Source organism: Balaenoptera borealis (genome assembly GCF_965194805.1).
Source record: "Balaenoptera borealis genome assembly, chromosome: 1".
Lineage (NCBI taxonomy): Eukaryota > Metazoa > Chordata > Mammalia > Artiodactyla > Balaenopteridae > Balaenoptera > Balaenoptera borealis.
Window position 1 is genome coordinate 21,472,180 of NC_138860.1, and position 21,134 is coordinate 21,493,313.

At 35.7% G+C, this 21,134-nt stretch overlaps 1 protein-coding gene and 1 long non-coding RNA gene across 7 annotated transcripts in view; both read left to right on the forward strand.

The window, feature by feature from the left end:
• DISP1 (dispatched RND transporter family member 1) overlaps positions 1-21,134 on the forward strand; it is a 228,287-nt gene that overhangs the window by 125,893 nt on the left and 81,260 nt on the right. The gene's annotated exons all lie outside the window — the stretch shown is intronic.
• Positions 5,137-16,488, forward strand: LOC309627867. The gene is made up of 2 exons (XR_014244001.1): positions 5,137-7,770; positions 8,086-16,488. It is a non-coding gene; the product is annotated as an uncharacterized lncRNA (long non-coding RNA).

A 21,134-nucleotide genomic window follows, 5' to 3' on the forward strand; every position in this document is an offset into this window, starting at 1 on the left:
AACAGAGCATTTGTCCTAATTTAGCAGGTTGGAATGGGGTTTGGAGGTCATAATAGCAGAGAAGTGACATTGCTGACCCGTTATCATTTGATTGTTTCAGTCACTAATCTGAGTTACTGATCCTGGGTTCGGATTGGGACCCTTCTGTGTCCTTGGCTACAAATCCCTAGAATATTGACTATGGGACTTTTAGGAGTTCACAGTTTTGGGTGGGTTTGCAAAGTGGATCTGCCTGAATGTTAGGAACAAGTTGGCATTTCATACCACTTGTTTCATTTAAGATCATTTCTAGATGGTTTGGCTTTATAGAGTTAACGAAAATAGTCACATCATGGCCCTACTTGAGTTTCCCCCATTCACTTCTAAGTGATGGGTATGCAATGGAGAGAAAGGCCCACTAGTAATTTTTAATTTTATACTAGCCAATGAGACTAGCCAATCATGATAAGCATCACATGTGAAATATAGGCTGACTACTACATGGATGTGAATGAGATGAAGCAAATCTCTACATGCAAATATATAAAATACATATTGAACAAACCATCTTTTAAAAAGTAAACATTTCAAGCTATTACATGTGTTGGACAAGCCAATCTTAAAAAGGAAAGAATTTTTAAAGCAAAATTTTCATTTTTTTATTGAATGAAAAGAATTAAAAGTTCTACTTTTAGTCAATTTTTTCTGGAGCAAGGGAATGCTGAGGGTGGGGCAGTATAAAAATGATGAAATTAGAATGTACACAATAATGGGAGAGTCTATTTTATTTTTAATTTTTTAAAAGAATTAATTTTATTTATTTATTTATTTTTGGTTGCGTTGGTTCTTTGTTGCTGCGCGCGGGCTTTCTCTAGCTACGGTGAGCCGGGGCTACTCTTCGTTGCGGTGCGCGGGCTTCTCATTGCTGTAGCTTCTCTTGTTGTCGAGCACGGGCTCTAGGCTCACGGACTTCAGTAGTTGCGGCGCATGGGCTTAATTGCTCCGCGGCATGTGGGATCTTCTCGGACCAGGGATCGAACCCCTATCCCCTGCATTGGCAGGTGGATTCTTAACCACTGTGCCACCAGGGAAGTCCTGGAGGGTCTATTTTAAATTTTGAGTTTTTCAGTGTTTTTATCAGAATGTATTCTGATAACAAATTCTGCTGCACATTGAAGATAGCAGATAAACCAGAAAGTGTTCAAATAGTCCATATTTTCTCTCACAAACTGGGTGAGAGTAACTAAATCTTTCTAAACCTCAACAATGTTAACTTTTTTCATAACTATGAAAATCTTAAGATTTCTTTTTATGTCATTTTATTAACTACCTTATCTTGAGTGACTGGTTATGTTCAGTTTTTTGTGGGTTTTTTTTCTATTTGAAAGACTTTTAAGAAATTTCTTAGTTTATTTGGTTGTTTACTTCTTTTTAATCCTGAAACATTTAAGATAAATAATTTTTTCTAAGATTCTAATTATTTTAAAAATACATTTTATACTTTGAGTAGCATATGTATTATATTTCTGATTATGGTGATTTTGGCAAAGTGTATTGAGATCCTTTGTGAGGTCAAGAATTTTTAAGGTTAAGAGTGAGAGAAGGAAAAACCCTCAAAATCTAAGGAAGCTAGTATTAAATAAATTGATGTTTAATCCCTTGAAAGCCAGGGTTTTGTTTGGTGTCCAGTTACCTTGTGCGCCTTGTCTGTTGAACTGATTGATGATAGGTGAATCTGTTTTCCCCCTAATAAGTGCTTTTCTGCAATTCCTAAAGATTCCTGTTTAAAAGGCACTCTTTCAAGAGATTTTCAGATTAGAGGTGACAGAAAACAAACAGTAGCACTTGGGGCACTATCTCTTGGCTTTTGTATACTGTTTTTGTTCCAAAATGTAGTTTTTAGTTGGTTTATCATTTTCCCCATGTGACTATTTTTCTTATAGTCATAGCCACATGTTATTCAGCTACATAAAATATATATGCTTTGGATCAAAGGCTACAAGAAACGTAGAAAAAGGAAAATACCTATTATATTAGAGACGTGGGATAACGGGTGAAAGTAATTTTTAAAAATGTCTTAATGGGGGCTTGCTTCCCTGGTAGTGCAGTGGTAAAGAATCCACCTGCCAATGCAGGGGACATGGATTCGAACCCTGGTCTGGGAAGATCCCACATGCCACGGAGCAACTATGCCCGTGTGCCACAACTACTGAGCCCGCGTTCCTAGAGCCCATGCGCCGCAACAAGAGAAGCCACTGCAATGAGAAGCCCGCGCACCACAACAAAGAGTAGCCTCTGCTTGCCACAACTAGAGAAAGCCCGCGCACAGCAACGAAGACACAACCCAGCCAAAAATAAATAAATAAATTTATTTTTAAAAATGTCTTAATGTTGCTGGCATTACTTCAGCAATACATAGCATTCAAAGGAAGACAATTTTCATTTTTGACAATCTTGAAAAACCTTTTTAAAAACCTTTTCCATTTTGCTGTTTTAGAAAAGAAACCTTAACGAAGAAAGTGATAAAAAGTTTTGTATCTTCATTCCATGAATTTAAAACATTTTGAGATCAGTCATAGCTGAGCCTTTTGAGAGCTGAGCCTTTTGAGTTCTTTTGTTGGCAAATATTCTTAAATATCAAATATCAACTGAAAAGCAGAGGTAGATTGATGAATAACATATCCTTACTGAAAAAGATTTCCTTTAGTATATGGAAGATTACAATCTCCAAACTTTTAATATTTTTAAGCTTCCTGATAATAAAATGCCTATCGTTAATAAATAGACTCATTCATTCATTCAACATACTATATAATTATTGAGTGCTTTCTATATGACCAACTTTCTATATGTTGAACACTGGAGATACAATCAATAGTGAGCAAAACCGTCATGGGTTCTCCTCTTGGAGTTTATTTATGCCTTAGTTCATTTAATAGATAGTTACTGAGCACCAGCCATGTACCCAGCACTGTTCTATAAACTGGGGTTTTGCTCTGCAGAGGGAGAAACAAGCCATAAATAGGAACATAAATAAATGATTATGATCATTTCAGGTGGGGATCAGTGCTTCAAATACAGTAATGCAGGGAGAACTAATCATGTACCTGTGCTGATCTATCTTATAGACTAGAAGAGGAGATAAATATTAATACAATTAACCACACAGAAAAATCTGATAAGTGCCATAAAGGAAAAGTAAAGAGTGCTGTGAGACCATGTAAGTGAGGAAGGGGGACTAGTCCATTTTGAGGGAGTCAGGGAAGACTTCCTGGAGGAAGTGACATTTGAGCTAAGACCTGAACAATGACTAGGTGTGTTAGTTTCCAAGGGCTGTCATAACAAGTGCCACAGACTAGGTGGCTTAAACAACAGAAACTTATTGCTTCACAGTTATGGAGACTAGAAGTCTGAGATCAAGGTGTCCATGGTTGGTTGCATCTGAGGACTTTGAGGGCGAATCTGTCCCATGCCTCTGTCCTAGCTTCTGGTGATTTGCTGGCAGTCTTTAGTGTTCCTTGCTTCGTAGACACATCACCCTGATCTTTGCCTTCATCTTCACATGGCATTCTCCCTGTGTGCATGTCTGTGTCCAAACTTCCTTTTTCTGTAAGGACACCAGTCATATTGGAGGGTCCCACCCTACTCCAGTATGACCTCATCTTAACAAATTACTCTTCATCGTTTACCAATGAGGTCCCATTCTGAGGTACTGGGGCTTAGGACCTCAACATATGAATTCTGGGGGGGACACAATTCAACCCTTAACACTAGGAATTAGCAAAGTGAGGAAGAGGGGAGGGGAAAACACTTTTTTTTCAGGAAGAGAGAACAGCATCTGTGAAGGTCTTGTATTAGAAAGAAGCATGGCTCATTCAAGGAATGAAGTGTAGCTGAGGCATAGAAACTTGAGAGCGAGAGTGGAGTGAGATGATTCCAGAAACATTTTGAAGGTAGAATAGATAGACAGGACCTCACGGCCAGCCAAATGTGATGTGAAGGAAAGAATAATCAAAGATAACTTCCTACATCTCTAGTCGTGTTGTTGAGTTAAAGTGCTTTTGCCATTTCCAGGTAAAGATACCAAGTAGACAGAAATTTGTATCTGCAGGTCAAGAGAGAGGCTGAGGCTGCAGATAAGCATTTGGGAGTCAACTGCATGTAGGTCAAAGCTGGCTAAAATGACTCAGGAAGACTGTTTCTAGATGAGGGGGCTGGGACTTAGAACCTTGAAGAGCACCTATATTTAAAGAGGAGGCCAGAACAAAAAGCCAACAGAAAGGCAAAAAACAATATGCAATATTAATAAAAAAAAAACCTGGATCGAATACTACTTAGGAAACCAGGTTAGGAGAGAGTTTTGAGAAAGAGGGACTAGTTATTAACATCAAATACTACACAGAGGTCAAATAGAATGAGGCCTGAAAAGAGATCTCATTTGTCAATTTGAGGTCATTAGCAACCTGGTAAGACCAGACTCTGCAGACTGGTGAAAGTAGAAACCAGGTTTTCGTGTGTTGAGGGGTGAAAAGCAAATGAGAAAGCGGAAGGAGTAAATATAGAAAATGTATTTATACACTATATATTTATATACTTATAAATAGTCAAATATGTTAAGAATCGGCAATGAAGGGAATGGGATAAGTAGGGGGGCACAAAGTTATAGAAGATGGTATGATCAAAAGCCAAGAGCAGAAAATCAAAGGGGGGTGGGAGGAGCTGGGGGGATAGGTAGGGAGATAAAGATACCTAAGAGAAATATTTCCATGTGGGATTTGCTTCCTTTTTCCCAGATTCCAAATGGTGGAGAAATCAGGAAAATGGGGAAAGTATAATGATGCTCCTGTAAGAATTAAAGTTTAGCTATCAAGGCAGAGATTGTGGATTCAAAGGAATCCATTGATATCAAGTCCAAAGCAAGAGCGGAAAAGACTGACACAAGAGAGTCACGGGTTAAGATGAACATTTCTGAGACCCTGGATAGGAGCACGTAGGAGAAGAGGATTCACAATCAGTCTTGCCTGTGGCCGTTGCCATGTATTAGTGTGCATTCCTTGCCCTGTCTACTGCTAATTGTTAGTCATTCTTGCAGACAAAATAAGTTTTAATAAGTATTAATTAATTAATTATTTATTTAAGTATTAATTATTTAATAAGTATTAATAAGTTTTCTCACATAGTCCACTTTGTATGATTCCAGTGAGTGACGTCCCAAGAAATAACAAGTTTTGACAGCAAATAAGTTCTTAAATTGGTAATTTGGACATGTGCTTCTGTTATATTATTAACCTGCTAGGAGACCCAAACCTTCTGTAATTCCCATACTACCTAATACTGTTCAGAGCTTTCCAGTGTTCGGTGTTTGCCACAGGCTATGATTATTTGTAAATACTTTAATAGAACAAATGCAAAGAGATGTGAATGTGGCCACGTAATACTCCAACATGAAATCAGAAACTGATCTATCATCTGAACTAGCAAAGCACTATTGACTTTAATGGCAAAACCAAAAACAGGGCAAGCAGACAAAATAATTTCATTGTTCAAAAAAGAAATGAGCTTAAATGAAGCAAAATGTACCTGAATGCCCAACTTGGAGATCACACCATCTATGTAAAATGAAAGAAAATTTTCTATGCCTGGAGTGTTTGTCATGAAACAAAGATCAAGACTCTGTTTTGTGCGTTTTAAAATTTTCACTTAAAAAATGGTGACTTTTATATATCGAATATTTGTAGTATTACCTTTCAATTTTCAAGTGATTTCTATTGGCCATTTGTGTTACTGTTCACTTCATTTAATGTTTTCTATTATTAGATGTCTATATCAGGTACAGATCATTTTTATATGCTGTTGAAGTATATAATCTTGTCACAATATATTTTGGTTGATAATAATAATAAACCACACCTTTATTATTAAATCTCTTGTGTTATATAGAAAACCTCTGAAACTTGTAGTATAACCCTATCATGGAAAAATTATTCACTGTATATATAACTACTGTCACTTGTTATTTACAAACATAAATAAGGGTATGAAAAGTACAGAATAACTTATGATATTGAAAATTCCTGGGGACTTCAATTTCTTGTTTTCTGAATCTCAGGAATGCCACCTAAGATGCCGATTTGACCCAAAGGATAAAATTAAGGTTATAGGTAGAAAAATAAGCATCTGAGTAGGACCTTTTCTTTTTTCTTCTCCTTCCTTCTTGGGGTGGAACTAAGGATGTGTGGAAATGTAGATGAATTTCAAAATCTAAAGGGTGGTCAGTTTTCTCTCTTAAGAAGGAGTGAACTCACACCTCTTGATTGTGATGGGCAAATAGGCCGACCTAGGATGCCAGGGCTGGGTGATTATGGTTAGGAACAGCTGACCAGGGATGAGGCTAAGGAAGCATGATCCAGTTGAAGGCCAACTGAAGCATAATGGGGCAATTCTGAAAGGCTTATTGGTGACGTTTTATATAGCAACCCCTCACCCCCTGCTGTATTAAATCCAAGTAGTTAACTGAATAACAATCAACTCAAAACTAATTCAACACATTTTAGTATTACCTTGGCTTATACTTATTGTCTTAAGAATAACCAGTCATTTTAAAGAATGCTGAAAATCAAACTTTTGCCGTTTTTTTCCATTTGTGAGTTACTATTTCTTTATGAAGGGTTGCTGGGAATGCATCAGCAGTTACCCTGGTTCTAGACTCCTTATTTCAAGATAGAGGATATAATGTACAATTTACTTCTTTAAAAGAACATTATTGATAGACAAATGGATCAGTGGGACAGAAAGGAGTCTAGGTATAGACCCACGCATATTTGGCCAATTGATTCTTCAGCAAAGGTGCTAAGGTAAAAATCAGGCTTTTCAATATAAGATGCTTGGTTATCAAAAAATTACCAAAAAATAAATCATAGACCTAAATGTTGTAAAACCTAAAACCAAAAATTTTACAAGAAAACAGAAAATCTTTGTGGCCTTAGGGTAGGCAAAGATTTGTCTTAGTTCATTCAGGCTGCTGTAAAGAAACAAAACAAAACAAACAAAAAAACCCATAGATTGGGTAGCTTATAAACAACAGAAATGTAGTTCTCACAGTTCTGGTGGCTATAAGTCTGAGATGAGTGTGCCAGCATGGTCACGTGAGGGCCCTCTTTCAGGTTATAGCCTTCTCCTGTATCCTCACATGGTGGGAAGGGCTTGGAATATCTCTGGAGCCCCTTTTATAAGGGCACTAATCCCATTCATGAGAGCTCTGCCCATATGACCTAATCACCTCCTAAGAGTCCCACCTCCTAATACCCTTATGTTGGGCATTAGGATTTAACATACAAATTTTGGGGGGATACATTCAGACCACAGCAATTTCTTAGGACCAAAAAAGGCACTTTTCATAAGATTAAAAAAATATTTTGATAAATTGGATTTCAAGATAATTACAAATTTTTGCTCTTCAAAAGAAACCATTTTAAAAATGAATAAGCAAGATACAAAGTAGGACAAAACATTTGTAACACAGTGCCTGAAAAAGGATGTGTATCTAGAATATTTTAAAGAACTCTTACAACACAACAATAAGGCAGACAATTTTTTAAATGGACAAAGATTGGAAAAAACACTTCAATTATTTAAAACCCACAGTGAGATACTACTTACAACCACCAGAGTGGCTTAAATTAAAAAGACTTAGAATAACAAGTATTGGAGAGAAAGCAGAACAAATAGAACATTTCTCATGGGAGTGTAAAATGGCCTAACCACGTGCAAAACAGTTAGGCAGTTTTTTTTGTTTTTTGTTTTTTGTTTTAATTAATTTATTTATTTTTGGCTGTGTTGGGTCTTCGTTTCTGTGCGAGGGCTTTCTCCAGTTGCGGCGAGCGGGGGCTACTCCTCATCGCCGTGCGCGGGCCTCTCACTGTCGCGGCCTCTCCCGTTGCGGAGCACAGGCTCCAGACGTGCAGGCTCAGTAGTTGTGGCTCACGGGCCCAGCTGCTCCGCTGCATGCGGGATCCTCCCAGACCAGGGCTCGAACCCGTGTCCCCTGCATTGGCAGGCAGATTCCCAACCACTGCGCCACCAGGGAAGCCCTAGGCAGTTTTTTAGTAAACATACATGTACCTTACGACCCAGCAATTCCATACCTTCATATTTACCCTAAAGAAAAGATGAACACATATGCCCACAAAAAGACTTATTCATGAATGTTCATATCAGCTTTATTCATGATAGACAAAAACTGGAAACAACCTAGATGTCTATCCGTAAGGGAATGGATAAATAAATTGCAGTATAGTTATTCAGTGGAATACTCCTCGGCAATAAAAATGAACAGAAGACTAATTCATGCAACATTATGGATGAATCTCACAGACATATGCTGAGTAAAAGAGACTTGGCAGAAAAGAGTACATAATATATGGTTCCATTTACAACGTTCTAGAACAGGCAAAAGTAGTGTATGAGTACAGAAATTAGGTCATTGGTAGCCTAGGGTGGGACACGCTGGGGAGATGGGCTATAATATGGTACAAGAAAACTTTCTGTGGTGGTGGAAATATGCTGTAGCTTGATTGGGTTTGTTGTTACATGGATGTATCTATCCATTTGTCAAAACTCGTTGAACTGTATACTTAAAATCTGTACATTTTGTTGTGTGTAAATTATATTTCAATAAAGTTTAAAAATAACATAAAATTGTTTTTAAAATAATTAAAATATTGTTAACATCTAGTTTTGTGTATTTCTGAAAAAGCATTTGTCACTTAAATTTATGGGGAGTTGGTCTGTATTTCTAGGATGCTTTATTAAACTTTCTAGGAGGCAATTCAGTGATCCTGTCATGAATAATTTAACTTTGCACCTAGTAGTTTTAGTTAAATCCAGAAATAATGAGGTAGGCCCCATTCCCTTAAGGAAACATTTCTTAACATCTGTAGCTTTCACTTTCATTTGAATGGTTTATATTTTTAAAATACATACCAGTTTTATTATATTTACTCTGCTGTATTTTCAGAGGCTAAAGTATTTGAGGGTTTTAGTTAAACTACACATGCCTTAAAAACAAGAGTATGCCATTTTGGACTTACTTTCAAAAAAATTCTATATCTAATCTGAATCATAAGAATGTATCTTTTTCAATCCAAGTCTTAAATCTTCAGAGTCAGTAGTGCATTTTTGCTGTCATTTTTTTTCTGCTTTGTGTCTTGATGTCCTGCAGATGAATTGTTGACATCTGATTTTCACTAGCCATGTTCTTTGAGAAAAAAACATAAGCTTTCTTATTAAATCCTCTTATTTGTAAAGTTCTGGTTACTTTCTCAGGGATTGTAGCTTATAGTATATGGAAGAAATTTAACTGCAGGGACATAAACATTGTTTTGAATGGAAAAAGTCCACACTAGGTGATGTATTATAATAGTTTAGGCCAGTATCAAAATTTCTTTTTCAGAGGTGGTAAAGAGAATTATTTTTTTAAAGACTGAGGTCATACAGCAGGGGAAGAAACACAGTTCTTAAAGTTTCAACTTTGTTTTTAAAAGTGTGGCATAGAGTGTTCTTTAAAGTGTGAAAGTGATTCTGTTGAAAAACAAATGGAAAATTCTTAGATAATTTATAACTCTTGAAACCCTTCCTGCTGAATTTTTAGTTTAATGATAGCAATAATAATCTTTTTCAATTAAAAAATGCCTAATGGTTTAAAACATTTTCAAATGCATCATAGCAATAATAATCTTTTTCAGTTAAAAATGCCTCACGGTTTAAAACATTTTCAAATGCATCATCTCATATGACCCACACAGCAGAACAACAGCTCACTGCGGAAGGTATGGTTTTCATTTTTAATAGATAACGTGTAAGGTGGCATCAGGGTTTGGTTGTATTACATTACTTTCATTCCATTACATCTATCTCTTATATATCTGAGCTCAGCTTTTGACTAGTTTAAATTAAATTATCTAGTTAGTGTACCTGGGCCCGGATCTGGTTTTTCTAAGCACGCACCTAATATTAAGTTAGTTTCACTTTTGTGTTGTTTAATCTTTAATGTTTCTGGAGAAAAGATTTAAATGTCTTTTTAGAAAATAAATTGTAAATACTTTTTTAAGCAGCTTCTATATAAAGTAACACTTTGTATGAATATAGCCTTTTTCAGTTCATTCCTACAATAAAGCCATGAGAAAACCAAAGTTCACAAAAATTATGTTTAAAAACACAATCTTTCCATGTCATTGTGCTGTCTCCCAAAATTTTCAACCTGCTGATTTTAGGGGAGAAATCAACAAAATAGAGTCTCAGATTCTAATGCTAAGAGGAAATTTAAAACAGTTTTATAAAGTTCTTTGCTTTCAGTATCTGCCTGAGAAAGTTAGAACGTCTTCTAAACTGATGAATTATCATGTGTGATTTCCAAGTTGGTGAAATGGTTAATAGTAATTAAATAAATGGTTGAGAGTAATTATGAGCATTGAATGCCAACTTTTACGTGGACCGAGTATGCAAAATAAAATCTCCATTTTAATTATGTGTTCATTGCAAAGGGTGAGGGCCTTATTTTATATTATCTGGCTTGAAGGAATGAGATTACTTAACTAAAGCAAGAGGAAACTTAATGTTAAGTACTATATATAGCTGTTGCCTTAATAAAAATTCTCAAAAAACAGTGGTTTGTTTTTAACACCCTCAAAGGTTTCTGATTTCAAGAGTTCAAATAATTTTATTATAAAGTTTAATTAAAAAGTATAATATGTGCTCTGTAATTAGGTAGTAAGATTAATTAAAATAAGTAAAATTCAAGGTAGTTTAGTTCCTAAAATCCTCATAGGATTCATGCATTGGATAGTGTACATTTCCTTATTAACATTAATCCTGAGAATTGAGACTTGATAGTACAATGGTTAAGAGTTTAGGCTCTGGATTCAAACTGCCTAGGTTTGGTGATCAGTTCTGCCACTTTTTCATCAAATAACTTGGGACAATTTTTGTAAGCCTTAGTTTTCTCATTGATAAAATGAGGTTAATCATAGTACTTGCCTCTACAGGTTAAGAATGAGGATTAAATGAGATAATATATGTGAAACATTTATGTCATACATACAAATTTACGTGATACAGTTAATTTGGATTATTATCTATATCAGTAGATGAGATACATACAAAAGAAAATCCAGTTGATGAGCGGTTTTGACTTTACTACACACTTAATTTGTTGATTTTCGGTACTTCTGTTTTCTTTGTTCTGTTGGAGATCCTATGGAGTAATGGATTAGTCAGAATATGGGAAAGTAGTGACCCTCAACAGATTTGCAAACTGGGTGATATATAACTGGATAGTCTGAAAGACTGAACCTTGCTTGTAGTTAAGCTTTAAATGAAAATAGCAACAACCAAAATAACCCAGAACCTACTTTTTAAAAAAACAGACTTTTTTCTAGAGCAATTTTAATTAACAGCAAAGTTGAGAGGAAGGCACAGGGATTTACCATATACCCCCTTCCACCCCACACATGCTTAGCTTCCTCCACTATCAGTATCCCCCCTACCAGCGTGGTACATTTGTTACAATTGATGGACCTACACTGACACATCATAATCACCTTAAGTCCAGAGTTTACGTTACAGTTCACTCTTGGTGTTGTACATTCTGTGGGTTTGGACAAATGTATAATGACATGTATTCATCATTATAGTATTATACAGAGTATTTTCCCTGCCCTAAAAACCTCTGTGCTCTGCCTATTCAGAGAATTGCTTGACAGTGTTCTTTAGTAGGTGAAAGGGAATGGAATCTAATACATAAGTGTAGGGGTTAGCCTTAGAAATGAGAACAGTTTATCTCAAGAAACAGGCAAGATGGCAGAAAACAAATTTGTGTACAGGTGCTGGTAGGTGAATAGCTGTGATGGTTTGCAGTTGTGGAAGATATCTTCTGATTGCTTGTGTAGTGAAATAGATACCCAGGTCACGAACCCAACGTGAAGATAGAGAAGGATTTGTCAGAGGGTTGAAGAGCCAAGAAAAAGTATGAAATAGTCATCTATAAGAAAAAGAGAAAGTATTAACAGTGACTAGAGACAAATAGGTTTTGTACCAAGAATGAAAATTAAGATTGACCCCAGACTTCTTAACAGATGCCAGAAGGCTGTGGAAAAATATCTTCAAAGTACTGAGGGGAATAACTTAAGAGTGAAAGTGAAAAGAAGGTATTTTGGAACCTGCAGAGACTGAGGATGTATACTATTAATAGATTTTTGCCAAAAGAGCTGCAAAAGCATATGCTTCAGCTAGAAAGAAAGTGAACCCAGATGGAAGGCATGAGATGCAAGAATCAATATGAGCAAAGAAATGGGTGAATATTTTGGTATGTCTAAGTAAGCATTAATTGTAAAAAGTAAGTTTTAATATGTAAAGTTGTATATTTAAATATATCTACTCATATAATAATGTGAAGAATTTGGAACATAGGTTTTCTTATATCAAGTTGCGTAAGTTGTGTTTTTCCCTTTAGAATGAGTGAGAAAACAAAAAACTCTGTAAGCTGGTTTTGAAGAGCTCGTGTTATTTAGACTGCCTTTGTGATCACTGTTTAGAAACCTGAGGTGTAGTGTGACCTTAATCTACACTATGTAAAATTAGAAGGTGCCAGGCATATTTGACATTACCTTCTAAGTATACCGAACGTTAGTACTCTAAATCCTTGATTTATCAGATACCAAAGACATCCCCAGGCTCTGAGAAGGTTGCTCAGACGCTAGGGAAGAGATCTATTCTTGTGTTTTTGTTTTACTTTTCGTTTTAGACATATTTTATTGAAGCATAGTTGATTTACAATATTGTGTTAATTTCTGCTGTACAGAAAAGTGATTCAGTTTCATACGCACACATACACACACGCATTCCTTTTTGTATTCTTTTCCACTATGGTTTATCACAGGATTTTGAATATAGTTCCCTGTGCTATACAGTAAACAGTAGGACCTTGTTGTTTATCCATTCTATGTATAATAGTTTGCATCTACTAATCCCATACCCCAAGTCCATCCCTTCCTTACCCTCCAGCCCCCTTGGCAACCACAAGTCTGTTCTTTATGTCTGTGAGTCTGTTTTGTTTCGTAGATAAGTTCATTTGTGTCATATTTTAGATTCTACATATAAGTGATATCATATGATATTTCTCTTTAGAAGACTTACTTTGGGATATTCCCTCAGAAGGAGACAGAGTGAATAAATATCAAATTAGTGCTTAAATATATTTTTTAATTTCCTAGTTTGCTTCAGAATTTGTGTTCAGATCAAATAAAACCTAGCGTATATGCTGTGTACTCCTGCAATTCAGATTCCTTTTATGGAAAAGAAATGTAGTCTGCTTATACCTTTCCCTAATCAGGGAGGATGAAACTAATAGTTGTTCAACCACAGCTGAAAAATATTCTCATGTCCTTTATGTAAAGGCTTAGACACCTTTAGAAATCACTTGAAACATGGAAGCTGTTTGATTACCTGCCAATGTGAGGTTTTTCATCTATTTTATTTTTCCAAAACTAAAAAGTAATCTCCAAAATATATTTATGGGAACTTCCTAAGCCTCTGCTCTTAAGTGATCATTCAGCCTTTGGTCTATTACATCATGATGTCATTACTGAGCCATTTGTTCTCACCTATACCAAAGACGTTATTTATATACTAACATATTTCTAGACTTTCTCATTATCAATTAACACTAGCATTCTTGATGTTCAAAAGAGGCTAAGAGTTCATTTCTGACATCTTTTCTCTTAATATGATACTTTATGTTAAATTTAGAAAGGGTAATTTATCTTTAGTTTATTCAGGGGCTCATGTCCTAATAAAGTGATTTCTACTTATTTGATTATATTATTGGAATATTTTATTTACCTTATTAAACTATATTTTACTATGTTACTAGAAAAATATAAAGTATACTCATGCTGCAAGTGATGTTTGCCGGTAAATGCAAATCCTAATTTATTTTGAGGATTTTATTGACTTTTCAATGAGGATTGAAAAGTCTCATTGACTTTTCAGATGAGGATTTTATTGTTAATATCTATAAAATAAAAAAGAAATTAAATAGCTGCCATAAACCCTTTTAGGAGCAAGTTGGAGGACAAAAGATGCAAAAATAAGATGGATTGTGACATATTAAGTGTTCTGTTGGGTTAACATTTTATTTTACTGGTAGTTAAATAATTTAAGAAAAATTTCTTCCCTTCAGTGTTAATTCCAAATCAGGCTAGTATGAAATACATATTAGTAATGCTCAGAATGGAAAATATACACCTGTGGTAGAAGAATATGTCATGGTAAATATGTTTATACAGCTGTGTGGTAATGTTAGTTATTACAGAGTACATTTACAGAATCATGTAACGAAACTCATTTTCAAACATCATTAACTTTTGCATAGAAATAGCTAATTAAAGAATAACTTCATTTTTCAAATGCAGACTGTACAAGCAGTATATAGCATCACTGTAGCTATCTGAAAACTGAATGCATAAATTTGATTATAAGTATATGTTGGCTAATTTCTGAGGAATTACAGACTTCTTGTAAGACTATTTCTTATTTATAATTTATGCTTTCATAGACTCTAACTTATTCTTAGTATCAGACTGAATTTCCATTAAACTTTATTGCACTTACATGGACTCTTCTGTCATGCTTTAATAGAATTATAACATTGATTTAATTGGGTCTCTGTGAAAGCTTCTTTTAGCATTAATAATTCCATTTATTCCATAGGGTTATTAGTTTTGTATAACTTGTATGGCTTCATTCAGATTTGAACTAGAATATGAATAAATATTATTTAAAAATTAAGTAAGCATGAGTAAAAGCAAATTTTAAAATGTACTCATAGGATTCTGAGGATTTTAAAAATATTTGATTCAAAAGAGTGAGTAAAATGTTACCATTTAATATGTATTGCTATAGCGTTATCTATAAAAATATTTTACCTGAGAAATTTAACACGTGTTGCCTGGTTTCATCCTTTTGTCTAACTTCTGAGCCTCTGTTATGTGCTCTGTGAAACTCCAGAGATACTAAGATTTAAGTTTTATTTTCCTGCCCTCAAATATTTCAGTTTCCTTCTGTCTGGAAAGAATACCAAGCATCCACTTATAATTACTAGCAATTACTTTTTTAAAACCTACTACATGAGAGGAAGATATTGCAAATCTATTCAGCTTATACATAATGGCATCTTTTATTAAACCTTAACTCTTTTTAGAACTTTCTAAAATGTATTCCAGCTTATAAGAGGACCAGGAAAGAGAATATAATAGGTTCACTGTATATCCATTTCCACTCCTAGAAAAACCAGTTTGAAATGTTTGGGGGGAGGGGGTGTTCGGTAGTTCTTGATTGTTTAAACAATTTAATCTCTAAGATAGATATAGAGTCATGGGGGTGTTTGGAGTTGATTCAAGGTTAATTATGGAAGGTTTTGACCTCAGTATTTTTCACAGCACCAAGCATGTAACTAACGTATTGCAGGTACTTCATAAATGCTTATTGAATCAGTGACTGAATAAATAAGGATTGATTCAGAAAATAGTGAAAATTTATTGGCAGAAAAGGAGAGCCTTCTAGCGGAGGGAGAACAGAAGTGGCAAGAATTGTGAAAGGGTTTGCTAGGTTGGACAAGAGATGAGGTCAGAATAAATGAGGAATCTAATTTATAGAGGGGCTAACATTAAACTGAGTAGCTTTAGTAAGAGAGCTCTAGGTATTACATGAATGTCTGCTGTGAGGAGAATTCGTCCAATTAACTCTGTAGGATACAGTAAAAAGGGAAACAAGCTAGAACAGTGGTTCTCAAAGTTGGTTCCTCAACTAGCAGCTTCAGCCTCATCTGGGAGCTTGTTAGAAATGTAAATTCCAGGGCCCTAACATGGAAGCAACCTAAGTGTCCATCATCAGATGAATGGATAAAGAAGATGTGGCACATATATACAATGGAATATTACTCAGCCATAAAAAGAAACGAAATGGAGTTATTTGTAGTGAGGTGGATGGAGTTAGAGTCTGTCATACAGAGTGAAGTAAGTCAGAAAGAGAAAAACAAATACAGTATGCTAACACATATATATGGAATCTAAGGGGAAAAAAAAAAAGTCATGAAGAACCTAGTGGTAAGACGGGAATAAAGACACAGACCTACTAGAGAATGGACTTGAGGATATGGGGAGGAGGAAGGGTAAGCTGTGACAAAGTGAGAGAGTGGCATGGACATATATACACTACCAAATGTAAAATAGATAGCTAGTGGGAAGCAACCGCATAGCACAGGGAGATCAGCTCGGTGCTTTGTGACCACCTAGAGGGGTGGGATGGGGAGGGTGGGAGGGAGGGAGATGCAAGAGGGAAGAGATATGGGAATACATATATATGTATAACTGATTCACTTTGTTATAAAGTAGAAACTAACACACCATTGTAAAGCAATTATACTCCAATAAAGATGTTTAAAAAAAAAAAAAAAAATTCCAGGGCCCTAGCCTGAAACTACTAAATTGGGATCTGGTGAGGAGTTGGGAAGGGGAAGAGCCAGCAACCTGTGTTTTAATGGGCCTTCCAGGAAATTCTGGCATCAGCAGGCTCATCAGGTAACAGGTAACAGCCATGAGATTAGGGATTCTGTAAAAGAGATGATCACTAAGGTAACTTCCAACTGTAAACTGAACGATATAAAGATTTGATGATTTAGTGTAGTTGTGCAGAAATTATTAATCATTGAATGTACAGAGTTTTAAACAAAATAGAGATGTTTGTACTTTGGTGCCGTAACCTCAGGCTTTCAGCTTTGCTGGTGGAAGGACACTTATCAGTTTAGCCAGAAGTAACTGGAGACTTACTTGTAAAGTATAATGTCAATTTTTTATGTTATGGTGGGAACAAAACTAGCTCAAAACAGAACAATACACTTCCGTTTGCTGTGTTTATTCTCCTGGAAGGTAAAATTATAAATCAAAGAGGTTCTGTGATGGACAGAGAATTAAATCAAAAGCAATTGGCTGTTCTTAAGCATTATTTCTTTTGAAATCAATAACCTAATGAATTTACTTTCTCCATTCCAAGAATATTTCAGTGTAAAATAAATTGAAGCCTTTTCCAAAATCAAAGACCATTTACTCTTGGCCAGTGCTAAAGACCCTTGATGGATTTTTTTATTCTTTGACCTTTTCTTTTTCTTTCTTTCTTCCCCTCTTTTTCTTTTTTCTTTTTTTTCTTTTTGAGAATTTCTGGGGATTATAACTCTCTTTTTTGTGATTATTATAGTACACTTTGTAGATATATTGTATCCTGTTGCTTCATGATGTGCTTTGGAATACCCTCTATTCTTCCTTGCAGTATATACCTCCTACAAAAATGCTTCTTGGGATAGGTTACTTCAGAGAATGATGTGCTAAATTAAAAAGGGATTTGGATTGATTCATGTTAATTTCAGTTTCTGATTCAAGATACATTTTTCTTAAAATTATATCACCAGTAATACATTGTATGTAGAGAACAAAGGGATTCAGGAAGAGATAGATCAGGCACTGTGGTGAGTGTTTTATACCAATTAACTCACTCATTGTCTTAAAATTATAACCCTTTCAAGCTCGTTATGAATTACACAAGCAGTTATCACATTCATGTGGTTGACATGCACAGTATGGTTATTTTTAATCAGGGCAAAGAACACATATATGCCACTGTGATTGTTTATGAATGTGTTAATGCTCTTTTATTGTGATTCAAGATTCCATTGACATGTTTTCGCATATGCACATTTACTTGCACTTTTTGTGTGCAAGTTACTTATCTAGAATTATTCTGTATTTGGCACCACACTGGGCACTCAGGTTCAGACAAGAGACACAGGAGAGTTCTGGTCAGGATTGCGCCAAAGGTCTTGTTTCAGCACCATCCTCCACATGGCAATGACGGAAAATAAAAGAGAAAGCGAAAATGACATAGCTGACTCAAAATCAAAGCAAACATCTCAGACGACCAGAAAGTGATCGGAAATAGAAAGTTGTAGGTAGGACTGGAATTGTGAGCCTGCCAAGCTCCTGGCCAGAAGCAGAAAGTTGCTGCACTGCTCCTTGGGAGGTGGGGAACGGAGCCCGGCTCATTGCTTAAAGAGAGGAATGGAGTGAGGAGAACCCTTCCTCCAGCCTGATTCCCATTATTGTGACTGGAGGCTAAAAAGTTGCCAGCTCTGCCAACTTTGGGGGACCATAGTGTTACTGAAAGCTGTGAGCCAAAGAGAGAAAGTAGGATAAAAACCCAGTTTAGGGACCAGAAACTGAGTCATTTTGTCTGCTGGTTCCGTAATACCCCTAATATCACCATAGAGCTGAAGTTTTACAATATTATTATCTGGACTGTTATAGAGCTAAGAATTTGTACAAAATCCAGCTGGGAGAGGGAGCAAGTGCGAGCAACTACAAAAACAATTGTCAGAAGACGGGAAGAAAGAAAAACCAGGTTAAAACAGAATAAAAAATACTCCCATTAAAAAATGAGCCTGCAAACCTAATTGCCAAAAGAACATGTTAAAAAAAACTCCCCTACCTGCCAAAAAAAAAAAAATTAGAACATGAATTCACTACTAAGCAACTTTGACCAAGGTTGTAAAATAAATATATTTGGGATGCTCAAAGAGCAGAGGAGATAATATCTTAAATTTTCCCGAATTGATGAAAGCCATGAGTCATCAAATCAAAAGTGCACCCAGGTACTTAACAGGATAAATAAAGGTAAATCCACACCTAGAAACAATGTAGTAGAACTACATCAAACAAAAGAGAAAATATGAAAACAATTGGGAGAAAAAGGCTTTACTTAAAGGAATTACAGTTAAACCTATACTGGACTTCTCATTGGCAACATAGATGCCAGAAGACAGTGAACTAATAACTTCAAAGTTCTGAGAAAAAAATAATGGTATATAGAATTTTGTGCTCTGCTAAACTATTATTCCAGGATGAGAGCAAAATTAAGAACATTTCAAATATACGAGTGTTTAACCATACACCTAACCTCCCCAGAAGAAATACTAACTAAAAGGTACACTCAACAAGAAGAAAAGCTATCCCAGAGGGGAGGTGTGGGCAAAAATACAAAATAATACTGAAATTGATTAAATTTCAGAGGTGTAAGAATCTTTTCTTGGCTTTGAGAATGTGTGAACATGATAATGTTAAACAAGAACATTAATTACTCCAACTACAAAAATATATGCTCTTCAGACACTAAATATTCAATACATGGTATAGAAACTAGTTGTTTGGTAATCAAGGGAGAGAATGATCTCTGTGAGGCACAGCAGTCTAAAAAGAGAAAAGGAAATTTACCTGTACCTTGAAGAAATAGGTAGGATTCTGCTTTGTCCATCTCGTGGAGACTGAGTAGTGAGAGAGAAGGAACAATGTGAGCAAATTGTATGTAGGTGATGAAGTTCAAGACTCATTTTGAGGATAGTTTGGCTGGGCTTGAGGATTTATGTAAGAGAGTGATTGGGAGGGTTCTTCTGAACCTTTTGGAACCCTTCTGGCAGGCATGGGAGCATCTCTGTATTGAGAGAAATGGGATGGCATCGTTTTTAAAAAGTTGACTTTTTCTAGGTAAAATCTAGTATTTGTATTCTATAAATGAGCAATATACATTTCTTTAAGATTTAAGAGTATTCGATTTAGGGGCTTCCTTTTTTTTTTTTTTTTTTTTTTTGGTAAATTCTATTTTCTCAAGTTGTGTTTTCCTTTTTCCTGATGATTAGTTTAGAGCATTTGAAAGCCTCCATCTCTTTATGTTATTTTAGCTTACAGTTAAACCTATTTTTCACTTTGTTCATAGTTGATCTTTAGACTGAATAAATGCTGATTAGGTATTAGTATAAAGTAAGGATATCATAGTATTGGAGAATATCTTCTCTAAACCAAAGCCTCTTGCTGTTTGCAATTTGAATTGTCTAGGAGACAAAGGTATCTTTGCAACAAAGGGACTGGGAGAATGGATTTACTTTGTTTCAAGTGTAAGTCTGTGTAGAGCAAAGTTAAGGAACTCTTAAAAGGAAAGGTGCCAGTATCCCGTGCCTTTTAATTTCTTTTGCAGATGGAAGAGATCATTTTACTGAGGGAGTGAGGTGGTGGGGGCCAACTCAAGAAGTAGCAAGGAGTGGGTGCATGCTGGCAGGCAGCAACCAGCGCTCGTATGACCCTTGTCCATTGGCCAGAGGAGGCTGACTCCTGTTTCTGGAAGTCCAGTGGTCAGCTATTTTTCATAAACTCTTACTAATGTGCTTTAATCAAGTACCTGTGTGTACAGCATTATAATGAATGATATGGGGTTCTAAGAAAAAAATCAGTTGGAATTTCAAGAAGAACCACAGTGTGCAAGAGTGCTTAGGCATACCTTTGCAGTAACTGTAGATACGTGTAATGTTGCAGTTTTCTTCATTTGTGTTTCTTTTCTCCTACTAAATTGTTTTAAAAGCCCAGATTACTAATCTGTAATCTGTGTTAGATTACAGCATAAGACACCTAATTTTTCTTCCGCCTTATCTCTTTTCAGTGTTATATTTTGTCCTCTCCCCTCAGTTTCCTACTTCCCCCTCAGACTGCCTCAGTTTCTGCCTTGCTTCTTTTCTTCCCCATTATTTGATGTGTGTGTCTTAAATTTATCACACTGATACTCCGGCTGTTTTCCATTTCCCATGTTCCCTTTACCATCTGCCTTCTGTGGCTCCTCTCCTTACTCTCTCCTCTTCTATCCCTATTGGCTTTCGTTTCCTCATATGTTGAACTCTTTTTCTACAAGCGATTTCTCAATTATAGGGGGTTGACTCATGTATTCATCAAATTGTTCCTTTTAACTTTAATTTATTCTCAGAGCTTATTAGGCAGCAGAAAATAAAAGGTAACCACACTCTATTCATAAGCTTCAGTAAACTTTTGTTGAACTTATTTGGTTATTTGAGGTTTCACTAAAGAATGTGAGCTAGAAAAATAGCAGCGTGATAGGAAAGTGCTTTCAAGTCTGAGTATTGACATATGACGTAGTGGGAGCAAGAATGAAGTATAGCTGCCATATGCAGTGATGTGATCTTGGGATATGAGGCAATGTGCAGGACTCTCAAC